At 44.4% G+C, this 16,353-nt stretch overlaps 1 long non-coding RNA gene across 2 annotated transcripts in view; it reads right to left on the minus strand.

Moving 5' to 3' along the window:
• The window catches only part of LOC128343261 (uncharacterized), a 101,837-nt gene extending 85,492 nt beyond the window's left edge, over positions 1–16,345 (minus strand). For both annotated transcript variants that reach the window (XR_008315419.1, XR_008315418.1), the window contains exons 1-2: positions 16,204–16,345; positions 7,142–10,239 (exon numbers count right to left, since the gene is read on the minus strand). This is a non-coding gene — a long non-coding RNA (uncharacterized LOC128343261). The remainder of the gene's footprint in view (positions 1–7,141; positions 10,240–16,203) is intronic.
• Positions 16,346–16,353: the final 8 nt, after the last annotated feature.

Here is a 16,353-nt window from a genome sequence, read left to right on the forward strand (position 1 = left end):
AAGGTATGGAGGGGGGACCTCTAAGCTAGAGACCAGCTTTAGACAGTTTAATTGGATGTGTTTTCCCTACCCTTTTTATTTCTTCCTTTATGCTCAAATAGTAACTGTTTTGCTTTCTAAAAGATTCTGCTGTATAAAGAAACTAAAACTAATGTTTTAACTTGACCAAATTTTTCCAAAGTAAACTTTCTTGTTGCATTTAAAGAGTAGAAGTTGTTTGATTGTCTCCACCCCATGCCTATAAGCCTTTCCAGAGTTGTAGGGTGTGTGCACAGGCACACTAACCCCCAGACCTTGGGGACCCAGCCTCCAGCCACCCCATGCCTGCTGGGTTTTTGTTGTTGTCGTTAACTCTTACCGTAGCCAAGGGGTGACTGCGGGGTGAGGAGCGGAGCAGTCCTTCTCCCTCCTCCCCTGGCGTTGAAATCGTCGCAAGTCCATGCCATCACAGGCTTGTGACGATCTCTAAACTGTGCAGGTGCGCCTTGCAGGTAGTTAAAGACGTTGGCCTGAACAGACAGGCCGAGCATCGCTTCTGGTCCCTGCCACCGCCAGGGGAGTGGGGGGCGGAGAAGGGAGAAGGACTGCTCCGCTCCCTCCCCCCTCCGACAGCCACCCCTTGGCCGCAGTAAGAGTTTAAACAAACCAACCATGGAGGTTTGGCTGGGTGCCCCCCCAGGAGGTTTCGGGGGGGCTTCACGGCTGGGGTCCAAGTACCCAAATTACCTTGGCATGCCCCTCTGTATGTGTGTGGTTTGGTATTACAGCAAAGGTTGAAAGGTTGAATAGACATAGCCATAGCAAAGTCAACTTGGTGACAGCAGTAAATAATTGATATCTCAGGGCTTGTGAGATCAGTAAGGATCCTCCACACACGGTATCAGATGGGTAGGATAGACAGTTGTTCCTACACACAAAGCAACACATTACACTACAGATCCTGTTTGTGCTCTGCACTGTTATTCTGAAGTATGACAGTATTACATAATCAAGCAGTGCCGCCTCCTCCTCCTCCAATAAAACGGGAATACCCACTTGCTCCTTTATGCTATGCATCATATAAATGATTTTGAAGCTATTGAAAGACTTTTTTGTTTTAAATGAATTATCAAAAGAAATTGCCACAAGGGCTAGTGGATACACAGATACACAGATGTGGATCCAAGCTTGCTCTTGTGCAATCAGAAAGGCCCCCTATTCCCACTTATTCTCCCTCCCAATGCAGCCCCCTGTGCCCCATCCCACACCATTTCAGAGGGTCCCCTGACTATCAGGAACCAGAAGTAGGCAAGTTAGATAGGAGGGTCTTGGTCTCCATTTGAAGCCAACTTGCCATTGTTGTATGGGAAAGAACTGGCTGCTTTTCAATATCTTGCCTATTCTGAGATAATGGAGGGAGGGGTGTAGGAAGCCTGGTGGTAGCCCTGGAACAAAATGGGAGGGCGGGCACCACGCCAGCCCCAGCTTCCTCACTGCTACCACCACACCTGCTTCCTTCCTCACTGGGTGTGTCACTCTGTGCCAGCCACACCCCTTCTGGCTGCATCAGCACACTGACACGGGGTGTGGCCAGCGCCTGATACCAACACCATGGAAGCCAGCCACTGCTTTCTTCACTAGCCTGTCTGGGTGTGTCTTCCCCCTCTCTCCCCACTCCCCGAAAGGGAACAGAGAAGCACCCAGCTGGGTTGGTGAAAAATGTGCTGGCCAGTGACAAAAAAGGCAGGCCTGGTGGCAGTGGGGCAGGCATGGCACTGAGGAGCAGAAGGGAGGCAGCAGGGTATCCATTTATGGAGGCAGCAGCGACTGCTCCTATAGCAGCATTGGGGGTTCAAGGGGTTCTCTTTGCTGCCAGAGGAAGGGGAGGAGTGAGCATCCAACAGCAGAAGGTCCGACTGGCTCCGAAAACTTACTCTGATTGGAAACCTCTGACTAATGTTTCCTAATAAAGTCAGCACTGGATGCCAAGGTTGATGTTATCTGATTGTCTGAAGTGTTGCTTCCACCTCTGAAGACAAGCGTAGGTCAGATTGCGACAGCATGGGAGACGTGTGTACTGTCTTTCTCTGAAGCAGAAGCCAACCCTCCCTCCACTTACATTCATGAAGCTGCTGGATAGCCATCCCTTTGTTGGCAGAGCACTAGCTGTGAGCAGGAGACTAGCAAGCTTATCTAACACCTTAAAAGGGAATGCAGACAATTTATGGCCAGGGGTCACACAGAAGGCATCTAACGCAACAGGGTTGATGGGAAAGCGTAAGGTGACTCTTCCCCGCCTCCTTGTCCCTCTCTTCTCCTGAGGTGCCTTTTAAAAGAGCAGTTTCAAGCTGCTAGGATTGAAAAAGGTATAGAGATCAACTGATTTGGGGGTGTCTGGAATGGAAGCAGCCAGGCAGAAGCTGCCGGATCTTAGGTAGCAAGAGCCACTCTCTGGAAACGTGGTGTGATCTGTTTACGGACTCATAGGAATGCTCTGCTGCCCTCCAACCTCATCCCAGCTCAACTTGAACGTTTGTGTAAACCCCCAAATATGCATTCCCCTGCCAGTGTGACCAGGAACTACACTATTTACTTGCAACCACACCTAAAAGCACAGCCTAAGTAAGTAGTTAAAAACAAACAAAAGTCCCCACCAAGGGTCAATATTTTAAAAATCGTAAAATCTCAGCCTCTCTTATCAAGAACTTTCTTATTCTGCACATACCCTCTATCCCTGACTTTTAAAGCTTCTATTCTAGATACTCCAGTATTATAGACAATATGAACACCCCCACTGTGTCCCACAACAGGGCTTCTGAGGCATTTTTTGAAAGCAGCCAATCACTTCCATCAACTACAGTTCATAATCTCCCTGCCAAACTGTTGGGGAGTGGTATGGGCAGGGGCGTAGCAAGGTTGGAGTGGGCCCAGAGACAAGATTTTAAAATGCCCACTTTCACAGAAGCTCAGCTCATGAAATAAAGAAATCTTAAATGAGGCTGAATAGTGGTTACAAAAAGCATATATCCTATGTGCAACAATAGAACATCATCCTAAATTATTTTTACAAAGATTTTGTAAATTGTCAACGATACAAGTCATTTAATAGTGCTAGAGAAAGACATGCTGTTCTGGTAGCTCCAGGTCTTTCGGAGGATGAATACCACTTGAGGAAGCCCAGGCGGGTGCACGGCTGGAGGAGTCAGTCATGTGACTTGCCTCTGGGTGCCCCCCAAGGCAGTGGGCCCCCAGACAACAGTCTCCTCTTGCCCTATTATAGTTACGCCCCTGGGTATGGGCGGGGGCAGGAGGAGGACTCTCTATCCTGCTAGCATTGAGGCTTCTTATCCCGCTTCTTTCTATGTGCAAGTTTTGCAAACTTTGCAGAGTTTTTTTAGTGACACTGGAGCCAGTGTAGTTTTGCAGGGGAGCTGGCGCTCAAGCTATATGATTGCAAAAGAAAAGATGAAGAACCATACATTTGTTTTGTTTGCTTCTATTTATTTATTGTTAGACTTCTATACCAATTTTCATTAAAATAATCCAAGCGGTTTACAATATATTTAAAACAATGCGCAATTAAAATACAAAAAGTACAGATATTACATATAGATATAAAATACCTCTATTTAAAAGTTTAAAACCCTGTATAAAACAGTCACACACAAAGCAGCAGCAGTAAAAGCTGTATCACCTTAAGCTGCAACAGTTCAGGCATCTGTTTATGATGCTGCAGTTGTTGCTGCTACAAATGTTTCATGCCCCACAATTCAGCTATTTCCTACTTCTCAGGAGAACGCTATCTCCTCCTGGCTACAAAGTTTGCCTGATGCCCCTTGTAGCAGCTTCTCCGTTTTGTATGCAGCAGCGATATAGGAAGATGCTGAAAAGCATCATCTCATACTGTGCGGGAGATGGCAATGGTAAACCCCTCCTGTATTCTACCAAAGACAACCACAGGGCTCTGTGGGCACCAGGAGTCAAAATCAACTTGACAGCACACTTTATCATTACCTTACAGTTATTTTATTGATTGATTGAATGAATGAATTTTTATACTGCCCTACCCAATTCGGCTCAGGGCAGTTCACAAGCAAACACAGTTAAAATCAGTCACCAATAAAAACAAAAAAATTTAAATACCATAAAACAATCAGTTACAAAACAATTTAAAAACCCTAAAAAACCAAACAAACCCAGTACATTAAAAAATCCTTACAACAATTTAAAAACCCTGGAAGGCCAGGCCAAACAGATAAGTCTAAAGGGCTCTCCTGAAGGTCAATAAAGAGTTCAAATGATCTATAGCAGGGATTCTCAACGTTGGGTCCCCAGATGTTAATGGACTTCAAATCCCATAATCCCCAGCCCCAGTGGCCTTTGGTTGGGGATTATGGGAGTTGAAGTCCAATAACATATGGGGACCCAACACTGAGAACCTCTGATCTATAGAATGTCCTTTAAGGGAGCAGGAAGGGACTTTTTCCTCATGGCCACCAGCAAAATAAAATAGCTGCCCCCTTCTCCTGTGCTCACATAATGCTTTATCTAGTGCTTCATTATTATATACAGTGCAAGACTTGGCATTTTCTAGAGTTCTGCTTCAGGAAGCAAAAGATCACAGGCATTTCTAAGGCCACGACCTTTTGCTACTTATCAGACCCCTTCTCTGTCATAAGCCACTTTTGTCGTCTTTTGGCTTTCTTAGAGCCCTTGTTTTTTAATGTTGGGACATTCAACCCTGTAAAATAGTAGCTTGGTTCTTAATCATTGGCTAACTATCAATAACATTCTTGGTGCTACAAAATACATTTCAATCTTGCCAATGCGGGGGGTGGGGGCAGGGACTCCAGAACACACTAGGAGATTCAGAAGCTGGAGCTGCTGCTATTATTAAGTCACTTCTCATTAGTAATCTGCTAATTAATCTTTTGTGAAATAGAAACATTTCAGCTCAGCGGAAAATGATTCTCCAGTCATTGTGGTGACTGAGAACTTCACTCTTGGGAACAAAACTGACTTCATTAAAAATGTCAGTTAATCAGTGTTTGATTGTAGCAGAGGAAAGGTAGATAACACTGCCAAGAGACTTCATACTGTATGCTTCTCTTGGATGAGCCTGCTGTATTCCTGTTACTCTAAGGCACTCTTGTCAGTCATGGCATAATTTCTCATAATTTCTTGCCCTGGCAGATTGCTCCCCTCTGTAAATAGCACATGTGGAGCCCCTGATCTCTAGACTGAGAGCATGGCAGGTGGGGATGAGTAGGTGGTTTTAATCTTCCCCTTCCTGTTTCATTCCTAATCCAGATGGTGTCATGACCACAGATCTGGGACTCCACCACTGGGGAGTGAGTAAGGGTCAGAGGATGAGACAAGATATAAAGGCTACCTACAACCCAGACCCCTGGTGATCCTGTTCTGCCAGGAACCCCCCGCCCCCGCCCCATACCGGGAGAACTAGGGGAACCTGAGCCAGCACTTCCACCACAACCTGAGGACACAGTCCTGCCTTCTCCCCCTGACTTGGAGAAGTCCCCTGAGGAGCTGCCAGCCCTCACAGAAGTCCCTCTACATTTAGAAAATTGGGCAATGTCCATTTAAGCAACAATGTCTTCCCAAGGAAAGCTGCCCAAGTAGAGTTAATACCCCCAATTCACTCTGCTTGGTCAGCAGACATAAAGTCTGCTCCAAGCAGCTGCTGAAACCACATCTTTCTTTGCTGCTATACCCAGATCTCATGTTTTCCTGCTTGGAGCTAGCTGAGGTCCTGGTCTCTTTCTTCTTGGAGCTGTCCAAGGTCTGTGTCCCTCATGGATCCCTGCCTCAGCCTAGAACAGAATAGTTTCAGGTCCCTGGCCCTGACACATGTTCTTTATCCTGGGGAAACAGTTCCCATTGGTCCCCCACCCTCCCAGCAAATATCCAAGAATTACCCCCCCCCATATATCTTGGCAATGTCCATTGAATGAAATCTATTCTACCATCTTAATATATTTCATGCATAATGACAGGAAGCAAGATAAATGTTCTGGATCCAAAAAATATTATGCACTTATTTTCATAACTGTGCACTTCCTCTGAAACCAACGGTAGGGTCCTACAAATTTAGCTTCAACAAATCTGAGGACAAAAGCTAGTTTAATGACTGTGAAATGACATTTCATAGATTCTGTGTATGTAAAGTGAGGGATATAAAATAAAGATAAACAATAGATACCAAATAGTGCTGGTGGTAATTAAATAAGCAGAAGAAATTGGTAGCAGTTTTGTTACTGATGGGGTGGGGACATTAGGAATGAATTTGACAAACATTTACTTTTATATTTATGCATTTATGCTGTGTTGTGTTCATAGCTGCTATTTTAATGGATCTCAGAAATACTAGCACATATTATTCTTATTAGGAGCCTATGGTAGTACACAGTATATAAAGTTCTCCCCCCCCCATTTTATCCTCAAAAGCTGCCTGTGAAGTTGATTAGGATGAGAGATAATGATGACCCAAGATCACCAGTGTCCTTTTTTTCTGGGGGCAAGTGGTTCAGTGAGGATTTGAACCTGAGTCTCCCCAGTCCTAATCCAACATTAGCTATTATACCACACTGCTACTCATAGCACATGGCTGCTCATAATCATGAAGAGTAAATATGTGAGGGTCCCTTTCAATGCTATATCAGCAGCACAGGAGCCACTGCACTGTATGTCTTTCCCTATGCTTTTCCAGTAACTTTGAAGGCTCCATGTCACATAGAAGGGAACGGTGTTCCTTCCCATGGTTATATTGCCCAGCTGCTTGAAGGATCTTTACTGGCCAGGTTTCCCCACATGACCTGCAGCCTTTCAAGTTACCAGAGTAGCACAGGACAGACACATGCCTCAGTGGCTTCCACACTGTTAAGGTAACATTTTAAGGGCCCTAACAGTGGGCAACAGAAATGTTATCATTGCTATTTTAAAGACTGGGTGTTGAGGGTGTTCACATTTGAAAAAGACAGAAAATATTTGACAGTGATAGTATCAGAGCCACACCACCTCAAGAGTGAGTTCTGCATTAACTTTTTAAGTGCATGGAGTGAAACCCAGAAGTTGGAAGGGCCAGCCATTCCAGTTCTTTCCAGGTGCTCCTGTGAGCTGCTCATATCCAGGAATATAGCCTTACCTTATCTGGGCACAATGTTTTCTTGTGTTTGCATCCATGGAAACCACTGCTGGACACATGTTGCAACTAGAAGATAATATTACAGTTGAAGCCTTGGGGCTTTCTCTAGAGAACTCTTTTTTCTTTCTAATTGCTCACCATAACCTAGAATACATTGTGTACTCTTGAATAATCATATAACAAGAAACAGATTCACAAGAAAGCAACCTAATATGGATGCTTTGGATCAGATTTGAAGAGGGGGGGATATATGGGCAACTTTGGGCTCTGAACCAGCAGCAGCAGTGAGGTGACTTGTGTTGGCTATTTAATGTGCAAAGCCGGTCTTGCCTATCAGTCCTGTAGTGAAATGTGTGAGTTTCAAATGTGTGTAGAGCTCAAGCGTCTCACAGTAGGGAGACATCCAAGTTTCCACTGTCCAGGTTACCTAGGAAACACATGCGTACACGCTCGCGAGCACACACACGAAGAAAGAGTCACTCACCGATTCTCTGTCACCCTTTTTTGGTATATCTTTTATTTTTCATGTTTTGCAGAAATGCACAAACTTATCAAGCTGATAAAAATGAATCCTTATGACTTCTAAAGCTGCTTTTTAACCTCACCAGCAGCCTTCAGTCCACTATCCTAAGATGCCCTAGAGCCGAATGGTTCAAAATCTTGCACCTATATCCTTTTGTGTTCTCAAAGTATCTTCCCTGTGTGGAAGTGAATGAGAAAATCTGCATGTATGGAGAAACTGTGTGAACATAGAAGCACCTGGAAGTATTCTTTACATTGGGGCAAAAACAACCCTTTGTTTATAACATGAAGCATTAGTTCTGCAGTTTGCACCGTTGACACATGATGCCTTTCTAATGAGGGGAAACAAGAGCTGGAATCCTCCTCTGTTCTTTGGCATTCCGATGACAAGGGTGGGGGGCGGTTTCTCTTCACCAGTGGGATTCATTTGTGGAGGTAGGTGGGATATGTGATATCATAGGTGACTGAAACTGAAACCAACCCACTGACTCCACTTCCTAAAGGTTCTGCCATTGCCATATGACAATTATTAATTTATTATTATTATTATTATTATTTATTTACATTTATATCCCACTCTTCCTCCAAGGAGCCCAGAGCAGTGTACTACATACTTGAGTTTCTCTTTCACAACAACCCTGTGAAGTAGGTTAGGCTGAGAGAGAAGTGACTGGCCCAGAGTCACCCAGCTAGTTTCAATGCTGAATGGGGATTTGAACTCGAGTCTCCCCGCTCCAAGTCCAGCACTCTAACCAGTATACCACGCTGGCTCTTTGCTATCTGCAATACGAATCCCATCAGGGCCAGCTAAAGTCTGGCTCACTATCTTAGAGGGTTCTGCTTATTTACTTAAGCACCTTCTGGAAGTGTATGGATATTAGGAACAGATGGAAAGAAGGGCTGGAGTGAAGTGGGAATCTCCTCAAAGCCCTGAAAAGAATCAGGGACCCTACAAGGCACTGAGACAGACCTTGAACTAGGGATGTGCTCAAACTTCAGTTCGAAGTACAGTTGACTTTGAGGGAAATTAAAAAGGGCACTTTAAGAAAATGGAGAGCAGGTACTTACCTGCTCTGAACTGCCCTTCCCTGCTTCCTTCTGGGGTAGCGCATGTCCCAAAAAGCCCAGTGCACCATCAGCATGCACATGGTATCCACACATGTGTGGGTGCCATCTGCATGGTCAGCAACACCAGTGAAGCCTAGAGTGTCCCAAGATAAGAACCTTTGTTGCACTGATGGCCTCTCTAGCTCTCCACGTGACCTAGCTTATCCATTATTACAAATGTAGTTAATAATATCTCAAAGCTTTATGTAAAGCTTCATTATCTTAACATCTATAACATATTTTAAGAATGTCAAATAAAAATGCAGCAATGAGTGTGGTAATTTCAATTATTATTGCATTAATAATAGTTCTCAAAGTATTCAAGTTCTCTTGAAAAACCACTCAAAATGCATTAGAATGTAGTACACATTGAAGCTCTTCTCACGATCCATGAGAAGAGCTTCTGTTGGGTTTGTGAGGAAAGCAGTCTTAGCCCACTCTCCTCACAGACGACCAAAGTGCAGCCCCCCTGGGCAGCCAGATCAGCTGCCCACACAACTGCCAGCTCCGTCACAGAGCCAGTGGGGACTGCAAGGATTGGGGGCCAAGCAGCCCCCAAAAGTCCCAGGATGCCCCGTGTGAGTGTGTGGGGCATCCTGGAGAGACCCCCGAGCCTGGGAGGCTGGCTGTAGCCTCCCGGTTGGGGGTCTACTCATGTGTCACCGATCACCTTGGGAGCTCCGGGCTCGCGAGCCCAGTGGTTCCCATGATTACTGGGAAGCGGACCAAGCTCCCTTAACCTGCTTCCCAGTGATTGTGGAAATAGCCTTAATATATTCACTACAGAAACCAAATGATTTGAAAGTTAAAGGGTTGGTTTTTTTTAACATCTGCTGTCTTGAGCAAAATATTTCAAGGAGTTGTGCATTACTGTCATGCTATCCTTTCACCATACATATTCATATCTCAAAAGTCAAGTCTGTTTCTCTGCAGAACAAATAATAAGAATTATCCACACAGCAGTCTGCCAGTAGAGCGGAAAAGCTCAGGGACTAAAAGGTTTGTAGGATGACTCAATAATCCATCCAAGAGTTTGAGAAGTGATGATTATTTTAAAAATCTGGCTTTAAACCAAAAGTTCTGGATCATCAACAACCCTGGTAGTACTTTGTGTACACTATTTGTACTCCAAAAGACCATCCTGATTTGACCTCTTGGTTTTCCTTAATAATCTGAACTGTAAACCATATCTTCTACCATAGGGAAGGTATCGTAGTTGGTTTTTTTCAAGCAAAATGGTGTTTGAAAACAAAATGCTGCCAAGAAACTTGCATTACTTGAGGCGCAACATCTTTATGCAGCTGGGTGTTCATAATAGGTCCAGGAGGCAAAACTAATGATGATGCACATCCCAGATGATGCAATATCTTTTTTCCTTTAGTCAGTTTCCAGAACATTACCTCTGCCCAGTTGATTCATCTTGTTTCTCAGTAACTTCCACATCTTCCACTGTCTGCAGGATCATTTCACTAAATACCCAAAAGGAAATATTGATCACTTACAGTGCTAAAACATGTTTGAAAAGAAGAACTTCCATTCCTATAGACTGTATAGTATTGGCTGTGAGAATCACCATTGATATGGTTTAGTGGAGGCCCTGGTGCTTCAGAGGAACCACCCACGCCAAATCAGTGGTGTTGATAGGTGCCTTCCATGCATGAGTAATTTGTGACATAGTGATTGATGGGGGATTGTCAGGATGCTGTGAAAGTGTCTGTTGTTACTGTTATTTGGTATCTTGTTTCTGCAGGTTTTCTTCTGCTTCCATTTTGCTGTGTGTAGTGCAGAAATTATGACTGCATTATACCTGTACTAACCCTGGTTTAGCAGCCACCTAGGTTTTTGGGAGGCAGAAGTATACTGGAGTTGCCTTACCAAGAGATTCCATAAGCTCACTGTTGTATATGTAAACCTTTATTAATATAAAGAAATCTAAAATTTAAAATGACTTATTTCTTACCCAGCTGACCCAAGAGGCTCTTAGGGCAACACTTCAAAATCCATTGGAAGGCAAGGTCACATACTGGACAGTTCAAATGCCAAATCCCTTTCTCAAATGTAGCATTAGAGACCTGCTGTGAAACAACTTAATTCCAGACCTGTCCTGGACCTTGGCCAATGAACTCTGCATCACCTCTAACATCTTTATGCAATTTGATAATCTATCACAACTGAGGCAAACATAAAACTCAGTAGATTCCGTTTGGATTTGTTTTGAGTATATCCTGTTGAATATGGCGATGAGAATAAGAGCTGCTTCTCATGCTAGGTTGTGGTAGTGCTGTGGGTAGTGCTGATTCCTTTGTTGCTTGGGTAGCATGAGAAGCCCTGAGCTACATGGGAGAAGCCCATGGCATGGTCCCACCTTGAAATGAAGATAAATTCTAATGGGGAGGACCATGCTCCTCCCATGACAGCATTACTTTCATTTCCAGGGGAGGAGCTAGCATGCACTCCTCCCACATGATCTGGTCTCTCTTACTCTACCCAGGTGACGTGGTAAGGAGCCATACTGCTGCAGCTCCCATACCACAACACACATAACTTGAGAGGGGCCCCTAAGACTGCTTGGGATCTGCCAGTGATGTGTGTAGTGGGAGCAGGAGGGTGGGGGTGAGGCAGGAAGCACAAGTGCCTCACACCTCCTTGTCTCTCATGTATCTTCATATTGTTCAGTATGGAACTTTCACATCTGCAAAGTTGTCCCCAGACTGAGAGTGTTCGTGCCTCTCCATTGGGGGAGATGCAACAATTAGGGAGATGAGATGTGTGAGAAACTTTTCTTGCTCCCCTACCTCCTCTGAAGCCTCTCAGAGGCTACTGCTGCCATTTTAACATGGGAAGATACAGAAGAAGGTATTTTTCTAATGATGTCAGACAGGATAACCCCAAATGGACACTGGCCAACAACCCAACTGATGAAGCACTGGTGCTATGGGAGAAGCACCGGAGTAGCACCAGTGCTTCTGAAGAGTTCCAGACTAACGCTGCACCAGTGCTTGCATGGAGTGGTTGATTTTGATGATCTCCCCTTTGCCCAGAAGCACTCAGTACCACCTGAAAATATGTCCCAGAAGGCTGCACAACGCCCAGGCCAGGGAATATTTTCGAGTGGCACAGAGTGCTTCCAGGGGAAGAGAATATTATCAAAATTTGTTCCCCTGCCCACTGCATTAGTGGTGGAGTTGTGTTAGTTGAACTCTTCAGAAGTACCAGTGCTTTGTTAGTCTAGATGTCAGCCCAAGGGTAGGCAATGTGTGGCACTCCAGATGTTGCTGAACTACAACTCCCACCATCCCCAGCTATAATAAATTGTGACTGGGGGTGTTGGGAGTTGTAGTTCGGCAACATCTGGAGAGCTGCACGTTGCCTACTGCATCCATAAACAGCACTGGCTCTGCTTGTCACTCCAGCTGGTCCAAAAAAGGCTTGTTAGTGCTAATCTCCCTTCTTTTAAGGGAACTTTTTAAAAACAGGGCTACACTAGCCTCATAGAACCCAAAAGATGTATCATCATATTTGAGTTGCAAATACTCTGCACGTAAGATGCCACAATTTCAGTGCATCTGTTGCTACCAAAATCCATGTGGGTTTCAAAAGTGAAGCACTTGGAAAATATGTTCTCTGCACCACACATACCCAAAGTGCATACTGCCAATAATTCCTGCTAACATGCTTTGTGCATACCACTAAAGGAGGAGGCCTGGGCTTCTTCAAAATCCAAAACATTCAAGGTTTGGAAGTGTCACAATTAATCAGTGTTTTTATGGACACATTCCTAGCGAAGTACATTTGTAAATGTTCTTTTCGACATTTTGCCATTGCATCAGTTAAGAAAATCCATAAGTTGCCTTCTTCGCTCAGTTTGGAATTCAATCAGTAGAAGACCTTCCTGCTTTTATTAAAACAAATTTGATATAAATTATATAAATGAGCAGGTATCTTACAAGAAAGTGGATAGTAAAATAGGTACCTGCTAATTCGGAAATTGCTTGCAATTAACAAATGACTCCCATTGAAGTCAATGACATTTATGAGTTTCAAGAGGATTGAGGACTGCAGTGCAGACTTAACAGTTCTCAAAATATACCATGAGCAGAGTGAAATGTGTTTTATTTGGCTTCCTCTTTTCTTTTTTCTTTCTGTTGTATGTCTTTTAAATGAAAATTAAAACTGTACAAATGAAAAAGGTTTCTCACTTAAGTACTAGTTAAAGATTTAATTATAGGATCCCTCCATATCATTTCATGAAATTAACAATTAACTGTAATCCTAGATGAGAGAACACAGAAGTAGCAATTTCTACCTCAATTGCAGGGGCATGTGTTCCAAAGAAGATTCTCTCATAAGACAACCATGTGCATGCATGAACATAGTACATGTGGTGGAATATTGCCTTCCTCATAAAACAAATCAGTCTTCCAATATAATTTCAATATGTATAATTATTAATATAGGAAATTGGAACCATTGATGGGAATGTTTAGCAACGTTTACACTCTCTCCATTGTGTTATTTTCAGACAAGGATTTGTGTTGGGAGTGGACAGGTTGTTTATTTGCCAAATTGCACATGGCATGTATGCATGCAAGTAAACAAGCAAGAGGCCAAGAAAGCCACTGGCCACTAACTATTTTCCATTACAGTACAATTTTGTTAGATGCATTTCTGCACATGCAGTCTTTGGCGGTCACTCACAAACCAAACTGATGTTGCATTAGCTGGCCTAATACCATTGATCTTAATGTGATATAGCCAGCTTAAGAGCAAGTATACGAATTTCAGCAGAAAACCTTCAGGCAACCTAGTCCTAAATAAGGAATTGAAAGGTTGTGCCATCAAGTCTGGGTCAGCTCCTGGTGACCACAGAGTCATGTGATTTTCTTGGTAGATTACAGGAGTGGTTTACCATTGCCTCCTCCTGCACAGTATGAGATGATATAGGAAGTTCCTTTCAGCAACTTCCTATATCACTGCTGCCCATTATATGAATCTCCCATATTCTGGGAGACCAACAGCTACCTGCTCTCTAGGCAGGTTGCTTCCCCACTGCACCATTTACATAGGCCAAAATCCAAAGAGCTATTTTAGGTGTGCTTTCAGGCTTCAGCATCCCAAAAGGTTTTTCTGAACTCCCCCGCCCCTTAAACAGCAGACCCTCTGCCATAAAGCAAAATGCTTTTAAAAGCATCTTCCATTTCAAATGTGGCTTGCCATGAAAGCTACGGTCTGAAAAACACAAACTCAAAGCCTCCTTGGATATGCCGTATAAGCTGTGCAGTACTTTGGATCCTGACCATTAAGTGGAAGCAAGAGACTCCTCACACTCCATGCATAAATCACGTTGGTTGGAGGCAGCTGCACTGCTATTACACTGATGTTTCTGGCAGTAAACATGTAGCATATGAAGACAAATACGTGCCCGAAACATGCAATGAAGGTGTGCTGACGAATTAAAGCCAATTGGGTGCTTCTAGACATGCATTTTCTCTTTCCACATTATGTGTTTATTGCAGAAAAACTAGGAATGTGCACGCATTGTGATTCAAAATGTGATACACAGCACATCCCCGGCACCATTCAAACAGAGGAAAGCAGGTACATAGCTGCTCCTCCACCACTCTCTGCCACTTCCTGTATCTGCAGACTAGCCCACAGCTATCATTGTGCGCCGGTGGTGATCTCCCCAGCTGACCTTGTGTGATGCCAGCACACACGTGTGTGGCCATTTGCATGGTCAGCATGGTTGCTGACTGCGCAAATGGCCACTGCACGTGCACAGAGGCCATGTGCAGGCTGGTATCATGCGAGGGCAGCTGGAAAAGTGCTGCCAGAGCACAATGATAGCTGGGGGATAGTGCTGCCAATACAGGAAGTGGTGGTGAGCGGTGGAAGAGCAGGTATGCACCTGCCCTCTTCCCTTTTAAAGGTGCCAGGGATGTGCTGCGAATCACAGGGCAAATCATGATTCATGCACATCCCTAGGAAAAACAGGCATAATACCAGTGCAACTGCAGCAAACACTAGTGCTGTGTAACATGTGAATCAGCTCTTTGTTCCACTAATGTTACTGGGATTCACTGCAGGGATTCTCAACGTTGGGTCCCCAGATGTTATTGGACTTCAACTCCCATAATCTCCAACCAAAGGCCACTCGGGCAGGGGATTATGGGAGTTGAAGTCCAATAACATCTGGAGACCCAACATTGAGAACCCCTGCGCTATAGGATGTGTTTGGGACTCCAGTGTTTAATCTAACATAGTAAAACCATACGTTTGCCACAGAGTGACTACTACTACCCTTGGCCCTGGACTCACAGTTGCCAAGGGTCAAGGTAGAGGAGAGCACAAATGTGCTTTTAAGAGGCAAGCTTTTGACAGGAAGCAACTCCCTTTAAAAAAATACAAAAACAGCTGCAGGGATCCCAGATCGGCCCAAAGCACATGTGGAAGGTAAGCTCTTTCCTGATGTGCTGCTTTTCTGCTCAGTTTAATCCTATCAAGCTGCTTTTTGCCCTTGAAGTGGCTATTTGCTGCAAACATGCATCTATGTGCAGGTCTGGTTTGACCCTAAACCACATCCGAATCTCCACTTCTATACACTGGAAAGATTGCTGGACCAGGGAAGGTGGAGGGGGGTGGGGTATAGCTCAGTGGCAGAGCACTACATATTTGGCACCAAAATGAAAAAATCTAACAGGCACAGCATTTCCAGACAGTAATTCAAAGAACTGGACCAGTTAAATTTCTGCCTGTTATCACACAGCAGAAAGAGATGGGAAAGCCTCCGAGGGGGAAAAAAGTTAATAGCCCTACATCATATGATGGCAAGCCTCAATTACTTACTCTATTGCTTTCAATAGCACACTGTATGGCTAAATGAGTGAACTACTGTCATTGCTGGGAGATGGAAATCATAATAATAAATAATCCTTACTTACTCTAGAGTAGCCTACAGTAGACATGTGTAAAGTCTTCATTCTAAGGCTGAAATCCTGAACATAGTTACCTAAGAGAAAGCTCCACCGGACTAAATGGTGTTTACTTCTAATGATACATACATTGGATTGGGTTGAAAGGCTGTAATCTAATACAAGCTGACTTCAATGCAACTCACTGGGACTTCGGGGGAAAACATAAATTGCATCGGCCTGCTACATGACAGCTATCTGACATGATGGCAGATAACTTATCAGTAAGCAAATGTCACTGACCCGAGAGGGACTTGCTTCCTAATCCTTGTCTAGGATTAGGTTGCAATTGCAAATATATTCCCGGCTACAACTACATGCCTGTGCAAAACCTTTTTTTAAAAAAAAAGTATTAAAGAGGCAGTAATGTCACGACAATCCACGCCGGGGGAACAGAAGCACGTTATCGCGCGCCGCAGTCTTCCATCTCCCCTCCCCGCCCTTGGAACAGTCACAACTTACTGCGCGAAAAGGTCGCGAGCGGCTAATCAGCGCGAAGAAGGCGGCGGCGGCGGCGGTGGCAGGAGCAGGTCAGCGCGGAGGTTCACCTGTGCGCCTCATCAGCACCAGCTGGGCGGGGACACTGGCGGCGCGGCGGCTTGCTTGGCTGGC

This window comes from Hemicordylus capensis, chromosome 2 (assembly GCF_027244095.1).
Source record: "Hemicordylus capensis ecotype Gifberg chromosome 2, rHemCap1.1.pri, whole genome shotgun sequence".
Lineage (NCBI taxonomy): Eukaryota > Metazoa > Chordata > Lepidosauria > Squamata > Cordylidae > Hemicordylus > Hemicordylus capensis.